Source organism: Phragmites australis, chromosome 2 (assembly GCF_958298935.1).
Source record: "Phragmites australis chromosome 2, lpPhrAust1.1, whole genome shotgun sequence".
Taxonomy (NCBI): Eukaryota; Viridiplantae; Streptophyta; class Magnoliopsida; order Poales; family Poaceae; genus Phragmites; species Phragmites australis.
The window spans coordinates 8,741,004-8,763,119 of NC_084922.1; the positions used below are offsets into that span (position 1 = coordinate 8,741,004).

Consider the following 22,116-nt stretch of genomic DNA (forward strand, 5'->3'; position numbering starts at 1 on the left):
GTATGTTTTATAGTGAGCTGAGTCAACGCATCACCCCCATTTAATTAACAAGTCAGCTCGAGCGGCTCTTGAGCCGCTCACGAGCATAACTAGCTAATACCCTATAATATCAGCCAGTCCACTTACGTAGGGCATGGTTTATATTTTTACAGGTCTCTTAGTTCCAGCTTATGTTTCTAGTCTTCGTCATAAATCTTGTGCACACTCAATATCCTCTATCTTGGCTGTGACAACCACAAGTGACATTGACGTAACACGATGTCGCTCGACGACTCACTAGACCCACTCACACCAACAAAGCTCGCTACCTTGCCTACAAGGCTAAGTATGTAGATCTCCTATAAAGAATAGATAAGTTTGGTTGATACGTGTGTAGATTCTTGTTTGAAAGAGTAATTTACTTGGACAAATAACTAATAATTAAATGTGGTTTGAAGCTCCAGATATAAAGGACACTAACAACGTTCCTTAAAAAATGGACAAGGTCTATTTTTATAATAACATATAAATTATAAAGAAATAGCGAATTTCTAATTCATCTTCTTTTTAAAGAAAGATGAGCTCTCAGACACACAATTACTCTCGGAAGACATAATTAATTGAGTGGTATTTATCAAATTTAAGTCATATTTGAATGAGTTTTTTATTCGTGCTAAAAATTATACAACAAACTTTCATAACTTCAATTCAAAACTACTCATAATGTATGTATCAATAGCATAATAAAAATAAAAATGTAGTTTTTATTAAAAAATATGTCTGACTCATAAGCCTAGCAAATTGGCTCAGGAGCTTAACGAACCGAGCCGAGCAACTTTTTTACCGTTAAAATAACAAGTCGAGCTGAGTTAGCTCGTTACGATAACAAGTTAGAATAAACCAGGTCGAGCCGGCTCGGTATCCAGCCTAAACCTCAGACACATGTGATTACTGCAGCACTGCAGCGTTCGGCACTCCTGCTAGGTCCAAGCGGCCAGCCGGCCATTACTGTTTCTGTTGGAGTCCAGTTCATGATACGAACGTCAACTGGCAAGTGGCCATCACCTTTTAACTTAATTATGCGCTCCAGATCAAGAAATAACCGCGTGAATTAGGAACGACACAATGCTCGCTCCCGTGAATATTTTGTTGGATGTGACGTGCGCGAGCATCAACTAGGCGTGCATGCACCAACCTACTGAGTAGCCTATTGGTATATATGGCACCCAAGGTTCTTAACAGCGTATCTATACTTTTATATAATTCACTAATTATAGTAAATTCGAATAATCTTCACAATTCATTCGAGTTGATCAAACTATCAACATAAAAAGATGAATTTTATTTTTCTTCAAAACATACCATCAATTACCTATTATTTACCTTTCATGCTAAACGTCTTCTTCCATATATATAAGCTCGATCGGAAGAGCGTCTACGGCACGACGCTGCTACTCGTGGCGATCTACTCCATCATGTCTCGGCTCTCCTTCTCGCGCACAACCACCAGCGTTATGGGCTCACTCTACTTCTTCCGCTTTTGGCTCGAATTTGGCATCAGAGGTGACTACCCGTTGAGCGCCACCATCATGTTCAAGTACGCCAACAAGAAGACTCGCGATGGGTTCATGGCTGCCGTCTTTGCCATGCAAGGATTACGTATCCTTGCCGGTGGCATCGTCACGCTCGTCATCTCCACAATGTTCTGTAAGGCGTTCTCGATGCTAGTGTACCTAGTTGATGACATGGCGTCGACTGTATCGCAGGCTGACTACATGTGGCACATCATCCTCATGCTTGGCGCGGCGCTGGTGATACTAATGTACTACTGGCGGATGAAGATGCCCGAGACAGCGCAGTACACCGCGCTCGTCGCCAATAACGCTAAGCAGGCCGCGTCAGATATCTCCAAGGTTCTCCAGGTGGAGATCGAGGCGGAGTCTAATAAGCCTAATGACATGAATAGGAACAATGACTATGACTTTGAGAAACCAAATTTAAATATACCTTGGTTTATATGTGATGAGTGATTGATAAGATCTTTGAGGTGGTTTAATGATTTATAGATTGCATGAATATAACTATGTATTGTAATTATAATCATAACTAACCAAAATTATAAAGAAAATAGAGTCCATGTTTTTAGCTCTGAGTTCAGGAATATTACACACGTCGGATGATTTGATGTTGGAAATTTTGTACACGTTGGATGGTCTGGCACTCAGGAAGACTTCACACTGGAGCATTTCAAGTTAGAAGTAAAAATTGAAGTACACGCTAGATGGTCGAACACTGGGCAGCTATACATGCCAGACTAAATTTTTTCCAAAGAGCTTTCAAAGCGTGTCCGGAGTTGTTCTACACGCTGGATGGTCTAGTGATGAGCAACATGTACGCTAGATGCTTCGCCAGACCTTTTGTTGCAGAGAGTTGCAAAATGTTGAGATACATGCGCTGGATGGTCTGGCGATAAGTTGATATACATGCCGGACTAATATTTACAAAGAAGATGCAAAATGCTTGGTCTGATGGGTTTAACACGCCGGATGGTTCGGCGCTCAGGAGGAGTGAATACCAGATCATATGACGTTCATGTTTTCTATGTGATGCCTCTTTCAACATATATTTTGATTTTAGCTAATCTATAATGGTGTTGGAGATGCATGTTTGCTTGTCTTATGTTGTTAGGTGATGAATGCAACTTGGCAGCCGACGGCGGGATGATCGGGGCTAAGCGGGGTGTTTGGTGCCGAACAATCGAGGAAGTCGGGCGGTGTCGAGGATGATCCTAAGTTGTGCATATGGAGATCAAGCAAAGGGTGAGAAGGAGGATGAAGACGGTATGTTGACAAAGTCAAGCGAAGGGATGTCAGTGCAAGTGACCAGGTGGCCTGAGGGAGTGGAAGCAGGAGAGGCTTGTTAGCAGTCAAGATCGCAAGACGGAGTACATACGTCAACATCAGGATAGTTGCTTGAGGTGAAAGCCAGTGGCAGTGAGTCACACTTTGAGAATCATACAAGACGGTTTCACGGTTTGGCCTAAAGACCGTGGATATATGGAGTGCACGTGGCATCATTGCGAAGCTTACATCGAGGCGAAGCTAAGTCATGAAGAAGCCACAGTCGTTCGATGGACGGAGCAAAAAATAGCCCAAAATGCCCAAGTGGTAGGTAGGAGGCTATTGAAAGAGAGGGTATTTTGAGAATAAGAAAACTTAAGGGCTAAATTACCTCCTTAGGCCTATAAATAGAGGGGTAGGGCTGTGCGAGAGAGGTGAGCCAGTCATTTGATCCTTGAGTGCTAGTTTTTAGATGAGAGGAAAGGGGAGCTTAGCCTTTGTAATATTTGGGAGCTTTTGCGAGGAAAACATCTTGTAATTTGCCAAAAAGAGGGCTGTCCTTCGCAAGAAATGAAGAGATTGTTTCTTTCGATGCTTGTGTTCATATCCTTCTAGTCTCTGTCTGTTGACTCTCTTGCTTTGTTGTGAGTTTCTTTCTTTTCAGTTGGGTTTTCCTTTCAGTTGTGTTGGGGAATGGCCTCACGGGTCCCCTTCGGACTATGAATTGAAGACCTCTAATGGATACGAATTACTAATGAAGTTTACAATTGTTCAAGCATGCATCATATGCACACGTGCTCATCGTTTGATTATTTATTCGATGCATTCATATTTTTTTTAGAGAGTGATGCACCGCTGTTCTTCGTGGTCGAGATTGACGCCGAATTGGTTTTGAATGTGAGCCAAGCACCTGGAGCAGTAAGACAAGCATCTAAGTATATTACACCATTTTGATTTGAATCAAGTGGAATCTAAATTGACGAGTTACTACTTAGGTGTGCTTGCATGATTAGTGAGTCGATGTTGGGTGATATGGGTAGAACCTATGTTGATGCATTGGCTCTACCTTGAATTATTGATGATTCCTTATCCTTGCAATCTAGTTATGGTTTTGTCAATGTCTAATTTCAGAGGTTAATTGAAATGCTTAGCAAATCTTAGGTCCTTGATAGAAGTCGAGCGATGGTGTTGCCGTTGTTCGTGAGCATAGGGTTTGTTTAATGTTCACAATGATTATGATTATGATGTTGGGTGGTATGAGATGTGAGGATGAGGCGAGATGTGGGCGGTGCTAGGGGTAGATCGGGAGAGGAGCCCAGATGCCATAGATCGCTTGCATTGGTTAAGCACTGATTATAGATGTTGTTGACTTTAGCATTTTTCTGTACTTACCACATACTCGAATATAGGATGAGTAAGCCAAATACCATAAGTCACCGTGTTTATTTGACCTATGCACTCGGGGTGTGAGCAAGGGCTTGTAGAGGCACCGAGAAACGCCGGTAAATCATAGTATGTTCGGGGTCTCGGTGGCCTCCATATACATCGGGCATGGGGACAAAGGTTCGGAGTGAGTACGTGAATAGTTGGTAGATGAATCATCACTCGCAGCTGATGGGATATGTGGGCGGTAGTCTCGTGTTGTGTGGGTCCACGAGTACCCCCTGTAGGGTATAAAATCAATTTGAATTGCCACGCTCTTGGTTATCGAGCAAGTTTCTATCCATTTGCATCGGTTGTAGAGTTTTGACTTTGAGGTTTTGGTATGGCATGTTGGTTATGATGGGTGATGGTAGTTGTTTACATGAGATGGTTCCACTTACTTTCATGTGCAAGTGTTTGGTTACAGGGTAGAAATGTAGTTGTGGTTCAGTATAGGTGCTCATATCTAGGTGTTAAGGTTGCTTACACATATGAATTTACTTATCCTTGTGGCCTACTACTTGCTAATAGCTCAATTGCATATTCCTTAGAGTCGGGTTATTAGATACACTCAATATGGATTAAGTCTTATGAGTACCTTTGTACTTACGCTGCTCTTTCAGGTTTGCAGGTGAGGAAAGGTTAGTTGTCGGCTACTTCATGTTCGTCAATGCTAGCGTCGAGCAACAATAGTGTTGTCTACTCGAGTGACGTGCTTTTTGGTGGAACCTAAGGGCATATGGCTTCACCTAGTTGTTATTGTTCATAGATGTTACTTTCCACTGCGTAGTATCTTTGTAAATTGTTGTAAATGATAATCTTCTTAATGCTTATAATATAATTTAATTACTTGCTCTTTCTTAAGCTTTGTTGTGATGTTACATGTTGGAAAGGTATGTGTTCTGATCTTGGGTATAAAACACATGTCGGGACTACCGAAATGATATTTTGGTTAATCATTGTAGTCGTGATTGTTTAAATGACCGACTTAATGGTTAATTAGAATGCTATTTGGACGTTTCCTCATAGTATGGTATGAGAGCTTGGTTTAATGAAGTAGCCTAGAAACACTTAAGACATGTGTTAGTAATGTGTCAAATTCACTAAAGCCACCAACTAAAGTTTCTTTTTACCTATACATGCTAATATGTATAAATTGCTATACCATTCCCCTAAGTGTAATGCATGGTTGGTTGCTTCACTTAAGTTGTTTGTTCCTGTATTTTGATGTCGTTATGAATCTTGTTGCATCGACGAAAAAGGTAAGAAACACATCCCGATGACGGTAAGTATTGGAGGCTCAACCAGTGCGAGGTAGGGGCCTAGTATGTTCCGTACGATGATGGTATGGAAAGTGAATACGTTAGCAATAATATATGAACATCCACCATACTATGGTAGATATGGTCGTCTACCCATGTGACGATTACATGGGGTGTCCTGTAAGACGACAGTACGAGAAGTGAATACGTTGGCAACAACGTATGAAGTGTCGCTTGTGCAGTGAGATACACAAGCACCATTCCCACAAGAAGTAAAAGGTAACGCGAAGGGTGATGATTGGTAGGCATTGTATACATGAATGAATGTGGTCTTGGTGTTTGTTGCGGAGTGATGAGCTCGAGAGAGAAATGTGTTGTGAGTTGTGAGCTAGGCTATGTTTTTGCATATCTTGCACTATATTTTTGATCATGGATTCTACCTATTATGTGATGCCTTAGCGTGCATCACTTGTTGGGATCCAGATAATGCCGTTTTGTGAAGTCAAAGATTGATTGTCTGCCTATCTTTCATTTTGTCGTCTCAAATAGGATGAGAACCCACCAGGGTGCCTGTAAAGACAATCAGGAGGGTTCGAATACCCGTGATGGAGAGCCGTCCCCTCCATCCCCTATGAAGAAGGTGTTGGACATTCTTAAGTTTATTGCTTAGAACACAACCCATCCTGTTGGAGTTGGAGCCGACCTACATGGAGGTTTATTTGAGTCTCTCTGTACTCAGCCTCCTATCTTCACCCACGCTGTAGATCTTAGTGATGCTAATGATTGGCTTCACACCATTGATCAGAAACTTGCTCTCGTGCGGTGTGATGACCACTCCACTCATTAACTTCAAGGCGCCGCTGGGGCATGGTGACAGAGCTACCTCGCAATGCAAGCCCTAGGCTACTCTGTCACTTGGGTGGATTTCCATATAGCTTTCTGTGCTTCCTACATCCCTAAGGGTGTGAGGGATATCAAAAGGTAGGAGTTCCTCAACATAAAGCAAGGTGACAAGTCAGTAATGGATTATGTGTAGGAGTTCAATGAGTTGGCACAGTATGCACCGGAGTTTGTCTCCACTGACAAGCGAAAGTAAGAGTACTTCATGGACGGGCTTTCCACGAAGATGCAAGAGAGACTCTCCACACATAATTTTGATGATTTCAACATGATGGTGAGCAAGTATATTATGGTGGAGTACAAAATGAAGAAGTATCAAGATGAGAAGAAGTGCAAGAGGGAGGAATAGTTTTCTGATAGAGACAGTAAGCAACAATTGTGCGTACAACCACCTCTTTTGTCTCATGCAATGAGCATGGTGCCTTCACAGTCTATGTGTTTAGTCCATTCCTCTCCTTCCCAAGAGCAATCCCAAGAAGCCGTGAAGGATGAAAGAATCAGCTCAAAACGTGGAAGAGGTGGCCCATGCTTCAATTGTGGCCAGTTGGGGCACTTTGCCCAATGTTATCGCTATCCAAAACAAGACAGTGTGGTAAATACCCCAATTATACCACCACCTCTTGGGTCACAAAAAGTCCTAGCTTTGAAGCTGGGGAATACCCACATCATCATAGTCAAGGAAGCCCAAAAGGAGATCGGTGTGCTTTTAAGCATGCTTCCGTCAATTCTCACCTAGTGACAATACTCTTCGATTCTTGGGCTTCTCAATCCTTTGTCAAGCGGAGTTGTGCCATGATCCATGATTTTCATGGGGGAGCTTGACTGGTTCATCGTGGTTTTCGTTGACGACATTCTCGTTTACTCCAAGAGTGAAGAGGAACATACCAACCATCTTCGCGTTGTTCTTGAGAGACTTCGGGAACATTGTCTTTACGCCAAGCTTAGCAAATGTGAATTCTGGCTGAAGGAAGTCTCTTTCTTTGGGCATGTTCTTTCTGAAGGTGGTGTTGTAACTGACCCGAGCAAGGTGCAGTATGTGCTTAATTGGATGCAACCTCGAAGTGTTGCTGACATCTAAAGTTTTCTCGGACTTACGGCTTATTACCACTGGTTTATTGAAAACTTCTCCAAGATCGCTAAGCCGATGACTGAGTTATTAAAGAAGGGTGTCAAATTCGAGTGGTCCGATGGGTGTGAAGCGGATTTCTAGACTTTGAAGTCCCATCTCACTACGATGCCCGTTCTGGCACAACCAGATATTCACAAAAATTTCAATGTCTATTATGATGCCTCTTGCATCGGTCTCGGTTGTGTTCTTATGCAAGAGAGCCGATTGGTTGCTTATGCTTCACGCTAGTTGAAGCCCCATTAGGATAACTACCCACTCATGATTTGGAGCTTGTAGCTATAATGCACGCCCTAAAAATTTGGCAGCGCTATCTCCTCGGGAATGTTTATAATATCTACACTAGCCATAAGAGCCTCAAATATATCTTCACCCAACCCAATCTCAATATGAGGCAAAGAAGATGGCTTGAGTTGATTAAGGACTATGAGTTAGAGGTCCATTACCATCCGGGCAAGGCGGACATTGTCGCCGATGCCTTAAGTTGAAAGGCTCAGTGCAGTTGTCTTTTGGTTTCGCCCGAGAGTTCCACGCTATGTGATGAGTTTAGGATGCTTGAACTCGAGATGGTCTCGAGGGGTTTATTGCTAACCTGGAGATAAGATCCGCCTTCCTCGACCGAATCGAGGAAGCTCAAAAGAAAGACAGAGGCATGGAAAGGATCCATGACAAGCTCAAGGAGGGGCAAGCTAGATGATTTACTCTGGATGATGAGGGTGTATTATGGTTCGGGAGGTGATTATTGGTTCCAAAAGTTTCAGAGTTGAGAAAGAAGATTCTAGATGAAGCTCATGATTCATCGCTATCCATCCATCCCGGGAGCACGAAGATGTATCAAGATCTGAAGCATAGATTTTGGTGGACTCGCATGAAGCGAGAAGTCGCACGGTATGTCACCGAGTGTGATATTTGCCAGAGGGTGAAGGCCGAACACCTCAAAATGGTTGGTACACTTTAATCCCTACCTATCCCCTCCTGGAAGTGGGAGGAGATCGGTATGAATTTCATAACCGGGTTGCCAAAGACCTCTCAAGGCTATGCTTCCATCTGGGTTATCGTGGATCGACTCACCAAGTCAACATATTTTCTTCCCATGAAGACTGAATACAATGCAAAGCACTATGCTGAGTTGTACCTCTCGCGGATTGTTTGCTTTCACTTAATTCCAAAGAAGATAGTTTTCGATCGGGGCACTCAGTTTACCTCTCACTTTTAAGAAGCCTCCGTGAGGCTATGGGAACCGAATTGTTCCACAGCATGGCCTATCATCCTCAAACCGATGGTTAAACTGAGAGGGTGTATCAAATCCTGGAAGACATGTTGCGGTCTTGTGTACTCACCTATGGAAAAAAATGGGAGCTTTGCTTGCTTTTTGTGGAGTTTTCATACACCAATAGTTATCAATCCAGTGTCCAGATGGCTCCGTTTGAAGATCTCTATGGGAGGAGATATCAAACACCGTTAATTTTTTCTCAGTCTGGCGAACGGGTTTTCTTGGATCCAGATTTGGTCAAGGAGGCAGAAGATCATGTCAAGACTACCCACAAGTGTTTGCTCATGGCTTAATCATGACAAAAGAGTTATGTGAATCATCGTTGATGAGAGCTTGCATTCGCTATTGGGGATTTTGTCTATCTTAAAGTATCTACACTCAAAGAAGTTCGACACTTTCAAATTAGAAGGAAGCTAGCACCTCGATATGTGTGACCATTCCAAATTGTCGCTTGACGTAGAGAGGTGGCCTATCAATTGGACCTACCTCCGTCCCTCTCCGCTATCCACAATGTGTTCATTGTATCGCAACTGAAGAAGTGCCTTTGAGTTTTGACTGAAGTCATTGAAATGGCCAATCAAGACTTGCAACCCGATCTGACGTATTGCAAACGACCAATCCGAATATTGGATGAAGCAGAGCGCAAGACTCGATGTCATTCTATCAAGTTCATCAAAGTCCAATGGAGCAACCACACCAAGAACAAAGCAACTTAGGAGCGTGAGGATAAAATCTGCTTTGAATATCCTGAAATTTTTGAGAACTTGTAAAGATTGTCTTAATTTTGCATAATTGGAGCATCTCACATGTCTATAGTCATCACCATGTTAAATGGAGAGTTTGTTACCAAAGGATTGCACTTAGAAGCTATCCAACCAGGAGAACCATACTTCTGGTGGTCTAACCGTTGTTGGTATACCGATCTGACTACTAGAGGCGTTTAGAACCCAAAAACTCTCTATTCTTGGGCGGTTTGACTGCTCCAGGCTCGTGGTCTGACTGTTGGTCGGTGGTCTAACCGCTGACACAATGTCAGTTCGACGCCAGAGCCCAAAACTCTCCGTAAAGATTCTGATCTAACCGCTATGCCCACGGTCTAACCAAGCCATAGTCTGACCGAGCCTACATGTGGTGTGACCTCCAACTCATGTAAAGGCCCAATGGCTATCATTTCATTTTGTCGATGAATTTTGGCAAAATTCTTTTTCATTTGTGGGAAATTCCCTTTCACTTCATCACCATCACCTTTTCTCTGAGTTCGCCAAATCTCGGGTCGAGATTCATTTTAGGAGGGGGGGGGGGAGGTTTGTCATGTTCCAAAATGTTAATTATGTAATTAGGCTTGCCTAATCATAATTGCATTATGTTTTGTGTGATTTATTATCAATTTGAGTTTAAGCGTGTTTCAAAAGTTATGCGTTTTGGAGCTTCACGTATTTCCCCCACATACAAATGAGTATTTGAGAGTGAAAATGACTTAGAAGATAATTAGGGGAAACCCCATAGATATTAGAAAAGAAAAAGAATAAGACTTTCAGCACCAAATCGCTCCCGCGGTCTAACCAGGGTGTCTCGTGGTATGACCGCCAGTACACAGAGCGCCCATTAAGGGGATAGATCACTCTCTCTCTCTCTCTCTCTCTCTCTCTCTCTTCCTCTCTCACTCTCTCCCTCACTCAAGCCCTATAGAGAGAAGAAGAGACCACCTCGACGGCTTTGATGACCGGAGATCGATGGAGGAACCTTCCCCAAGCTTCCCAAAGACTTCCCCGAGGTCTTCCCCCTTTCTCTTGCTCACCAGAGGTGTGTTCTTCCTCCCCAAGCTCCCTAACCTCTCTGGGAGTCTAATTGGTGGATCAGAGCTCCCTCGGAGGATTCCAATCCAATAGAAAGTTTCTATACACCGATGTGAATCTTCCCATGCCATCTTTTCATCATTTCCTATCTATAGTCATCCGCCATTTAGATTTGAACTAGGAAACCCGAGTATACCCTAGATCTAGATCTCATTCTCGGGGTTTTACGTGTTCAGACCGTGCATGTCATTCGAACAATCATAGAAAATGTTCCCCTAGTTTTATAGAGTACTTTGGTACCCTTCGTCATCGAAGGTTTCACCAGGGTTCTCGCCGGTGATCCCGCAAAGTTGCTGCCAGCAAGGTCTGGCGGTCTAACCACCGCTAGGGCCAGTCATACCGCTAGTTAGGACCATAACATCCAAGTTCAAACCCCTATACATGAGTCAGACTGCCGCTAGGGCCGGTTTGACCGTTGATCGGCGGTCTGATATGCACCATATGTAAGGAAACATCCAAATAGTATTCTAATCAATCATTAAATTGTTCATTTACTTAATCACAACTTCAATGATTAATCAGTATACCGCTCTGGTAGTCCCGGCATATGTTTTGTGCCAAAGATCGAAACACACGCCTTACCAACATTTAACATCACAACACAGCTTAATAAAGAGTGAATAATTAATCTTATATTACAAGTTCCTAAGCACCCATAATTTCTTAGAATTTACAGCAAAAGAGAGCTAGGAGGAGACTGAAACTAATCGACTCCTAAACAAAAGAGAATTATACAATGGAAGCTAAAACTATAAAAAACAAAAGGAGGATGGAGTCATATGCCCTTAGACTCCATCACAAAAGCACAACTTCCGAGTAGTTCCCTACTCATGCCCGCCATCACCCTTGGCAGACGTGAAGTAGCCAAAGATCAGCTCCTCACTGGTAGCACCTAAAAGAGCAGTATGAGTACGAAGGTATTCGCAAGACTTAATCCATATTAGGTACTTATAGATAACCCGACTCCAAGGATTATGAATTGGGATGTTAGCAAGAATACGACCACATGGTTAAGTAAATTTATATGTGAAAGCAAAATTTGACAAAAAATCATGTGTGAGCATCTAGACTTAACCAACATAACTATCTAACCCATAATCATCAACTGAACATATATGTAAAAGGAATCTTAGTAATAATATCTGTAAAGAACCATCTCAACCCATCAACCACCTCAGACCAAACTCGTAACTCTATGACTGCTACAAATGGACACAAACTTACTAATGACCGAGAGCGTGGCATTTCAAAATATTTTTACACACTGCAGGGGATACAACTTTACCCATAAGACTAGAGGATTATGCGGCTTGAGTGACCACACAGGTCCACCCAAGGGGGTACTCGTGCCAACTTTTCCTAATAAGCTCCAACCATTTGAATCATGCATTGCTCGGTACGGAGCCCACTTAGGTTAACTCCCGGAGCAACCTCAAGTGTCTCTTGCAAGCCTATCCATTCACACCATCGATGTGCAAGCTCAAATGATTAGCTACAGAGGTATTCAGCTTATCTTACCATTAGATCGGCATATGGTAAGTACAGTAAGTGCTAGAGCCAACTGCAACAACAATCGGTGCTTAAGCAACGCAAGCGGTCTATGGTGTCCGGCTTCCTCTCCTGACCTACCCTGAGGAACTCCATTTCGAGGCAGGAGAAACACCCCTAACACCGTTCACATCTCGCCTCATCCTCACTACTCAACCAACCAACACCATCAACCCAACATCGTCATCAATGTGATGGTAATTAAAGCTTATAGCTCGCAGATGGGGGTTGAACCACCGCTCGACTTCTACCGAAGAATCTATGCATGTCTAAGCATTTCAGTTAACTATTAGACTAGACCATTATCAAGTTAAATCCCAGTTACAAGGAGATGGATCACCAATAACTCAAGATAGAGTGTAATGCATCAACATAGGTTCTACCAATATCAGACCCGACATCGACTCAATAGCATGCGTAATATACATAAAACATATTTTATCACATTAGACACATATGATCCAAATTAATGGGAGAAACATGCTTAGATGCTTGCCTTGCTACTCAGGCGGCTACTTGATGCTACCCACACAGAATTTACAGAACTCGTGTGGCTCGGTGTCACCTTCAACAACACCCGCGTACCGCTCCAGATCCTCGTTCACTAAAGAAGAATATGTGCAATGATGAGTATGAATGAAGTGCAACAATGTATGCTACAATATGCATAACGACAAGCTAAAAGTGCAAGACATGTGAAATAATAGCAAACTTTACGATTTAAACGACTTTGGAAAGCTAACAAGAGGCTGAAGACTCTGAGTTAAACTCGGAACATCTACGTTCTGGAGCCTCCGGGTTGTACTCCAGATGGGGGTTCTCGGTTAGCCATTTTTGAATTAACCTGGAAGTTCCAGGCTGAGTTCGGAACCTCCGGGCTAGGTCGAAATGTCCGGGTGAGGCTCCGAGCAAGGGTTCTCTGCTAAATCTAAACCGAATTAACTTGAACCCTCCGGGTTTAACCTGAACTATCCGAGTTGGGCGGATTATCCGGATGAGGCTCCGAGCGAGGGTGTCACATCCCAATTTCCGTAATCACATGATTAAGCATAATCATGCATCATGAGCATCATAAGCATCAGGTTTAATTGTTAAGCATGGTTGAATACTTGTTATTTCTAATAGTGGTTTGATCTTTGCTATGTATTTTGAAAATAACCAATGTTAGAGTTTTCTTGATGTGCGTTTGCCTGATCTTCTGAAGGTAATATGATAAGTCAATTGGTAGAGTTTCGACATTGATGATCCAAAGGCTCCGACCAGAACAGATTGAGAACCCTCGCAACCACTACAACACTACTTCGTGGTTATCAACTGTTCCAAGACGTGATTGACCTCACTAAGAAGGCTTTTCCTGCAAATGAATCGAGAACACAAGCAAGAATAGGTAGATGCAATATGAATATTTCTAATTACCAATGAAATACTCGAGTTGGGGTTCAACAAACTGATAAATGATAAAACTGTCTAAAAATAAAAAAAATCTAAGCTAAACCCAAACCTAAACTATGACGACTTCTATATATTTATAGGGGGACGTGAGAAGGTTGACCTAGAGTTGTGCAGCCATGGAAAGAGGCATGCACAACCTGGACTTTGACCCTGACACGATTACAAGACCCGACAGGGTCCAAAATAGTGATACAACACCTTATTCCTTCGACTCTGACTACACTATAAGGAATATTTGGTCCAGCCCATATCCATTGGAAGTGGCTCGTCTTAGGCTTTCCAGAATGTCCCAGATCGCCTAAAACGAACTTCGTATGAGAGAGTTATACCCGTTTTACTGACGTGCTATCCTAAGACTCGACCACAACCACAACCATGACTTTGACCATGACCACGATTAGAGCGAAGCCTCGAGTCCGAGTAGACTTGGCCTTCGAGGGGTGACGTCCGGGTAAGGTTGGTGCTTTTCCCACGTTCCTAAGCAATAAAGTATTACAAAAATTTAGTAGTAATTCATCTAAGGAAGCATGAATAGCGAGAAATGAGTTCACCTGGTGGTCTAATTGTCGTGCACGTGCTCTTGTAATTGGATCTTGTATGATTTGAGGAATATTAATAGTATTAATCATATTTGAAGGATCCATGGGCTCATCAACCATTCTCTTCCAATGGCCTCCTACCTATCACTGGGGCAGTTTGGTCTATTTTCGCTCCATCCATCGAACGGTCGTGGCAAATTCATGACTTAGCTTCGTCTCGATACAAGCTTCACGATGACGTCACATGCCCTTCATCCTTCCATGGTTTTGAGGCCAAACCGTAAAACCACCTTGCACATTTCTCAAAATATGAATCACTGCTACTTGCTCTGACCCCAAGTAAGCATTCTAATATCGACGCGTGTACTCCGTCTTACGATCTTGATTACCGGTAAGTCTCTACCGCTCCCGATCCCTTGTGCTGCCTTGTCACTTGCACTAGTAACCCCTTCGCTTGACTTTGTCAACACACTATCTTTATCCATCTTCATATGCTTTGCTTGACCTCCATATGCATAGCTAGTATCACCTTTGAATCCGCCCGACTTCCTTGATCGTCCAGCACCAAGCACTTCGCTTGGCCCCGATCGTCCTGCTGTCGGCCACCAAATTGCATCCATGACCTGCACAACACGAGACAAGCAAACACATATCTCCAACTCCATTATAGATTAGTCCAGAATTAAAATCCTCACTCAATGCAAATCTAAAAAAAACCATTAACACAGGATGATCCAGTGTTAACTCCTCCTGGGTGTCGGACAATCCGGCATGTTCAACTCAGCAGACCAGACTGCTTGAAATCCTCTCTGCAAGAAATAGTCTAACGTGTATTTTCATCAATCGTCGGATCATCCGGTGCATTCATTCTTGCCAGAACCTGTTTTGCACCATCTCTTGAAAAATTACTCTGGCAATGAATTTGATGTTCACATTTTCCAATGTCAGACCATCCGGTATATATAGGTCCGCTAGAGCCAATTTGTAACTTCTCTGCAAGAAAAGCTCTGGCGTTCACTGGTACCCAACGCCAGACCTTCTGACGTATACTTTAATTTTTGCTTCTTCGTTGAAATGCTCCGGCGTGTACTGCATATGAACGTCAGATCATCCGGTGAGTTTATTTTCTTCAGCGCCGAATCATCCGGCATGTATAATTTTTTTGGACTCAGTCACAAATACGTCCACTCTATTTTCTTTGTAACTTTAGTAAGTTATGATCATAATTTCAGTATATAATCATACCTATACAATCTCAAAATCATCAAACTAAATCAATACGGTTATCAATCACTCATCATATATGAACCAAGACACATTTAAATTTAGTTTCTCAGCATACCACAAGAACCCGTTCTAGAAGGACATCTTCACCAGCATCCACTAGATCCCTAAGGCGCGCACCATGAGCACGCTCGAGGTGTTCAGCATCTCCCAAACGCTCATTGCGCTCTGCGGCACCGTGTCGGGCTACTGGTTCACCGTCTCCCTCATCGAGATCCTCGGTCGCTTCGCCATCCAGCTCATGGGCTTTGCGATGATGACCGTGTTCATGCTCGGCCTCGCCATCCCGTACCACCACTGGACCACGTCCGGAAACCACGTCAAAAGTCAATGGGCAATTGGCTTGTGTTTCACCAGCATCCACTGGATACTGTACTTTCTCTTTTCGCTTTTCTTCCGTTTTACTTCTTTTATTGGTCAAAGCCAATGGGTAATCGACTTGTGTATCTTAAGGGAAAAAAATCTGAGAAAGTTGTTTTTTCATGTTTGCTACTAAAACTTCCCCAAATGTGTTTGATCCCTGTTTTGCTAAATTATATGCACAATACCGAGGTTGGTTGTTATTGTGAGGATCTTATTAAGGTTTGGACGAACACCTCATTTAGAGATTATGTACGTTTCTGAAGTGATTTTGTATCTTGTTGCAGATAATGAACCGACATCTGGAGCATGCTCCATGTTCACTCTGGGGTGCTTTGGTTAAGTTGGCGTATACGGTGACTGTGTTTTTGGAGTAGAAAATATTAAATCTTCACACTGACGAGGCCACGCTGGAGAACGACATGAGCAACCTCGGCACCCGCGTGATGGTCTGGAGGGAGTACGAGCAGATGGGGCGTGCATGACTGCTAGCAGGTATGAGCTCGCACATGTGGCAACGTGTCTCATTAGCGATGGTACGACATGCACACTTTGATTTTATACATGTCTCACAAACAACTCTAACAACGTATAATCACTAAATTCATACCGTTTGTAAAAGAAAATTTCTGTAATAATTATCGTACGTTCATCGCAAGATGTGGAGGCCATGCTATTTTTATTATTTTGATGAAATAAAACTCTCTATATCTAAAAAATAAAAGATAACCTCTTATCAACCACACAAATAGTATCCCATGCTTAGGGCCGGGTTTCCATGGTCTGGCGCAGACGCGCAGGTGGTAGCGCCGGTGCTCTCGCGCCCAATCTGCCCCGTCTTTGGATCCGTTCCATGTTTGTTCCTGCTAGATGTTATGATTTGAGCCTCACGACTACACGTTAGAAATGCTTTCTTGTTGACCTTTAGTGTCTTCGCTTTTCTACTGTTTTTGTAAAGGTTCCGAAACATTTACTCCCTAGTGTAATTAGTGATACTTCTTGTTACCTTTCCAGTAATGGTAAAAATGCTCTTTGGAGAATGGGTCACGTAATTTCTGTTGGCTACTAAACGTTATATAATCAAATCATATTCGCAAAAACCAGGCATGCCACGTGCATGCAACTAGGTGGATGTGTCAAACTTTTGACTTTAACCTAGCTACCGAGCTTGTCTTTAGCCAAATAAAGGCCACCGTTGCATGGCAATCAGGATGCCTGCCGTCCCATCCTCTTTTGGCTCGATATCCATCCCTTCATGGCACGTTGCTGACAGGTGCTAGCTCCACTACTCTATCAGCTCTTAGCTAGCCATGACAAGATGAGTCGGCGGAAAAGGAAATTCGAGCTCCAACCTCATTTGGCCATTATTTTTTGATTGCATGCTCCTCCGTCTTCTTCAGTTGCAATTGTTTAATCACCGCTCGGCCGGGACGAATCATATCATATCGAAAGCGTGCCACCGGTCTTAGCTCAGCGCATCTGCATGCAACTAGCTCTTACAGTGCACGTTCCAGAGAGACTGAGGAGCTAGGGTGCCAAAATTCCAATAATTCTGCTAGCTTTTACAAAAGGCATCGAGATGTCTACCGATAGCATTTCCCTCCATAAACAATGGCAAATATATGGGGAAAAAGGCTACCGCTCCCTATGGCAAGGCGACAACGCTGGACCATTGCCTTTAATCGATCTGTTCATCTAGAAATGGTATATGCACGGTCCCTAGGTATTCCGTTAATAGTCATGCTTACTTTTTTATACCTAGTGTATCTCAAATATCATTATGCTGTCTGTTAACACATCTATGTTATCTCTACGCAAATTATACAATCTTCTAACTAGCAAGGCTCCGGTTGAAACACATTAATAGAGAACGCATGAACAACATAGGTGTCAGAAAATTAGCCTGCGCAGTCATGGATACCGAGGTGAACCATGCAAGATCAAGGATGAGAGAAATGCTTGTTAAAGAGGTTTTTGGCCGAAGACTACACCCTCAGGGCAACACCTATGAACATTCGGCACATTAGGTTCGGCGGCCGACTGCCACCTCCCCCTGTCTCGCATGCTGCTATGTTGTCTGCGTGGTTACAACAACAGTCCTCTGATTGTATGAGGAGGTCATGCAAGTTACGAAAGTCCAACTCTAACTATATAGTATACCGCTAATTACAACTCCAATACCAAATGTAACCTCACTCCTACTATATATATTCGATACATATTCTAACAAATGTTTTTATTGCTTCACCACACATTTTCCATCAGCCCTTCTCCACATTCCGTCACCAATATCCTAGTATTGTTGCTTGAAGAAGAGATGGTATCTTCTCTCCCGTCACCCTCCTCTCATCCAACTAGAAATATGGGTGGCTAACGTTGCGCCATTGAAGATGTCTGGGGATGAACTGCTAAGTTTTATCACCATGGTTTTGTAGCCCTTTTGTCCACTTCCAATAATAGACCAGCCAAAGGACATTGCCATTTATGGAAAAGGGATGGCCCTACGCTTTTCCAAATTCAAGACTGCCATTACCAAATGGAATGCCATGTATTCGTTTGTTAAATTTGTCCACCCATTTATTGACTACTTTTAAGAACACATCACTTTTGCACCACTTCGCACACGGAAGCAGAACACAATGTTTTTTTTTTAACTCAGAATATGTGTAGAAGAACATTGTGAAAGAATTGATTGCGTATGCCCTCATAGAATACAAAATTAATACTTTCTGTTAGGCATATGTTCTGATGATTTAAAATGAATATATGTTTGAAAATGCAAGACCTACAAATCCCGAACAGACACCTTTTTAGCTTTGAGTTGCTCAAGAATAATTCATCTCAACAATTTACGACGATCGGTTGGCTAACTTTAAAACAATAGTGAGAATCTAGTTTACTGTTTCACAAATTTTTAACAACCAGTGACTAAATTTTACTAGCATCACATACCAATCAACATCGAACAAGTTGGCAATTTTAAAGGGGATTCTCCAAATGCACTATACCAAATAATTTAATTCTCCAAATGCACTTACCAAATAATTTAACGAACCCTGTCACATATATTATTAGTGATGATATGATGCCAATTAGTTGCTGGTTTGATAAATCCTTTATGACCTTGGAATACTGTAGGTTCTAGTAGTAATCTAGCAAACGAATAGTATTACCGAGTCCCATGTTAGAAAATTATGTGAGTTGTCAATATCACATGACATTGCCTATATTAAAACTCATCACACGATGTTGTTGTTGATGAACATCTACTAATCTACACACTACAATTCGTAGATAGTTCACATATCTAAGACACGCATTATAATCATGTATAAATTTACGAGAAAATCTCCCTCTAGTCGGGACTTAATTAGGCCATGACAAAAAAATGCAATGACCCCCCCCCCCCTCCGCTGCCTCTTTTCTCAGCTTCATCTCCACACTTCCCCTTCCTTTAATACTTACTAATGCATCCTTCGTTCTGCAACTTCAATGAACGATTGAGCATGAGCATGAGCATCAAAGGCGAAAGAAGGAATGTATGATGAGGACGGTAATGTAGTACTCCCTCTGTCTCAAAATAGATAGCGTTTTAGAGTTGAGCATAAATATTAAGATGAAAGATAAAATGACTATTTTATCAACTTTTAGTATCTCTTGTATTAGAAACTAAGTTACTTAATGAAGGAGAAAAATTAGAAAACTTGAGTTAAAATTTCCCTAAAATTGTAGAATGTTATATTTTGAACTTTATAGAAGAGGCTAAAATAATGTCTATTTTGAGACGGTGGGAATAGTATCTATATATCAATCCTTAATCCTAAATCTGAAACCCAAATCCAAACCTAAACTCTAACATGGATCTAGAGATATCAATGCATCGACATGGTTATCGTGAGATGTAGCTTGTGACTCTGCAACGGTGGTTCTTGACAATCCAGAGTGGCGTGTGTGGACGAAGCTAGGGCCCATTTTGACGGTCATGAATCATGATGTTTGTAGAGAGCCACGAGGTGGTTCAACAACAGGTTGGTAATCTGTGGTGCCATGCGGCAGCGACAACTCGAAGCACATGGAAATGAATTTTCCTTTTACTGTTTGGCATTATGAAAGAATAGTGGTCATTCCTTCTTTTTTTCGTTGGGATCATTTGCTCCATTGTGAGGAATTGGAAGAATCATTTCTGTTGCTTCTTTCTTCTGTTTGAAGAGAGTTCAATTGGACATTAATTGCCCCTTGTGTGGTGCCTCATATACCCCGTTTGGATAGGCTTAAAAGCAGTTTTTTGTCTTGAAAAACCAGGAGCTATCTAAATAGTTGGCTTTTGGTCTCAACTTCTAGGGACTTTTGGTTAGCTGACAAAGCGACTGTAGTTGAAATAAACTAAAAATTGAGAAAAGGGCTGAGATGAGCTTATGGCTTTTGGCGTGTTGAGAAACAAAAAAATTATTGTAAAAGTCAATAACTAAAATTCAACAACCACAACTACTTCCTCACCTAGTCAGAATCTTCGAAGCTACAGACTATCCAAACAGGCTCATAGTCCAATGTCGATATCGTGTATACTCCATCTCAAAATTTTAGGAGAGAACAATAAAGAGGTCAGAGGAATGGTATCACCGTATGTGATTGGTTAGAAGTGGCGGTGGGCAGGATGCACATGTGGGTTAATTTGGTTTAGGATTACAAGGCGCATTGGGAAAAGTACTGCTTGCAGGACTGTTCTTTGTTTTTGTCAGACAGAGCCGTATACAGTACACGATATATATGCACATGCAATGAAGCTACACGGAGTTGTCCCGTGTACTTGGAAAGGAAAGATTCTTTGAGCATATATAAAAGCATAAAGAATTGCAAATCCATGCATGATGAATAATTGAGTTTATGACAAGAATTTTTCTTTTCATATGATCACAGGTTTTCTATTGTTTGGCAGAACCACAGAAGATAATGCGCGCAAAATTCTCAGTAAAGCAGTTGGTTGGATGGTCCAAGGCTCCAAGCCTCCAAGGAAAGCTTATCTGGTTCATGGCATGTTTGTCCCACACAGGAAGGGATCAAGATGGAACAGAAGCTAGCTATAGGTGTCTACTACTAGGTGGTGCAAAGAATATATAAAATTCATCTGTACTGTTACATCAAACGGCCAATGGAGGCATCTTCCCTTTTATTCCATTCAAACCGGAACGCATGCTCAACTACTCAAGTACCCATCTTTTCCTCTCCTATAAATACTGTACCATCCCCTTCTCATTTCGCAACTCACCATCCAAATAAACAGTAGTACCAGTGAAGTTCTAGAGAGAGATCAATGAATATCTCGATCTCTCTCAATATGCTAGCTTGAATGGCTAGATATAAATTAAGCTCCACATACACACAAATTGAAGATAAACAGAGAGGAGTGATTGATCTTTTCTATGATTTTATCTTCTTTCTTTCTCGTTGCTGTTCTGTATGTGATGTCTGATTTGTCAGGTGGGAGGAGAGAGAGGTGGAGGCTGACAGAAGAGAGTGAGCACAGATGGTGCCTTTCTTGCATGATGAATGAGAGAGTTCATGCTTGAAGCTATGTGTGCTCACTTCTCTCTCTGTCAGCCACTAGAGCCCTCTCTCTTTCTCTCTCTGCGCGTTGCCGCGTTCTCTCTGGACGTTCTCTTTCTTGAGCGCCCATGTGGTGTGGTTTCTTCTGCTTGTTCTCTTTCTTGAGCACTCGACACCCGCGGTGGTTTCTTTGCACCGATCGAGGGATATTTCATGCTACCGCACACACTCATACAGAATATACAAGAACACAAGCTTTTCATGTGTCCCTTAGGGGTTTTGCAGTTTGCATGAAGAATAAGACGGGGAGCTGGGTTCTTGAAGGTTTGACAGAAGAGAGTGAGCACACACGGTGGTTTCTTAGCATGAGTGCCATGCTGGGAGCTGTGCGTGCTCACTCTCTATCTGTCAGACACTCATCAGGCCCATCTCTTATTTCTTCTTTCTGTTAATCGAGCCCTTGAGAATAATTTCATTTGCCGATCTCTTGCTTGATAGACATATTTACATGTGAATCTGTATGTCTCTATTTCATATGTTTCTTCCTAATCGGTGATCTGATTCGTGCATGGTTTCTCTTCAAATATATTTTTTTGCAGGGCAACGACTGCTAAGTAAGCGAGAGGTTGTTCAGATTTTCAGAGGCTATACATGATCAAAAGCAGGAGTGCTTTAGTTATAGTTTATCTCTCAATTATTATTTTCCAGTATAAACTCCCAATCATCTGTAG

At 42.3% G+C, this 22,116-nt stretch overlaps 1 pseudogene; it reads left to right on the forward strand.

The window, feature by feature from the left end:
* The first annotated feature begins 1,367 nt into the window (after positions 1–1,367).
* LOC133902418 (probable inorganic phosphate transporter 1-8) lies at positions 1,368–16,326 on the forward strand (annotated as a pseudogene).
* The last annotated feature ends 5,790 nt before the right edge of the window (positions 16,327–22,116 follow it).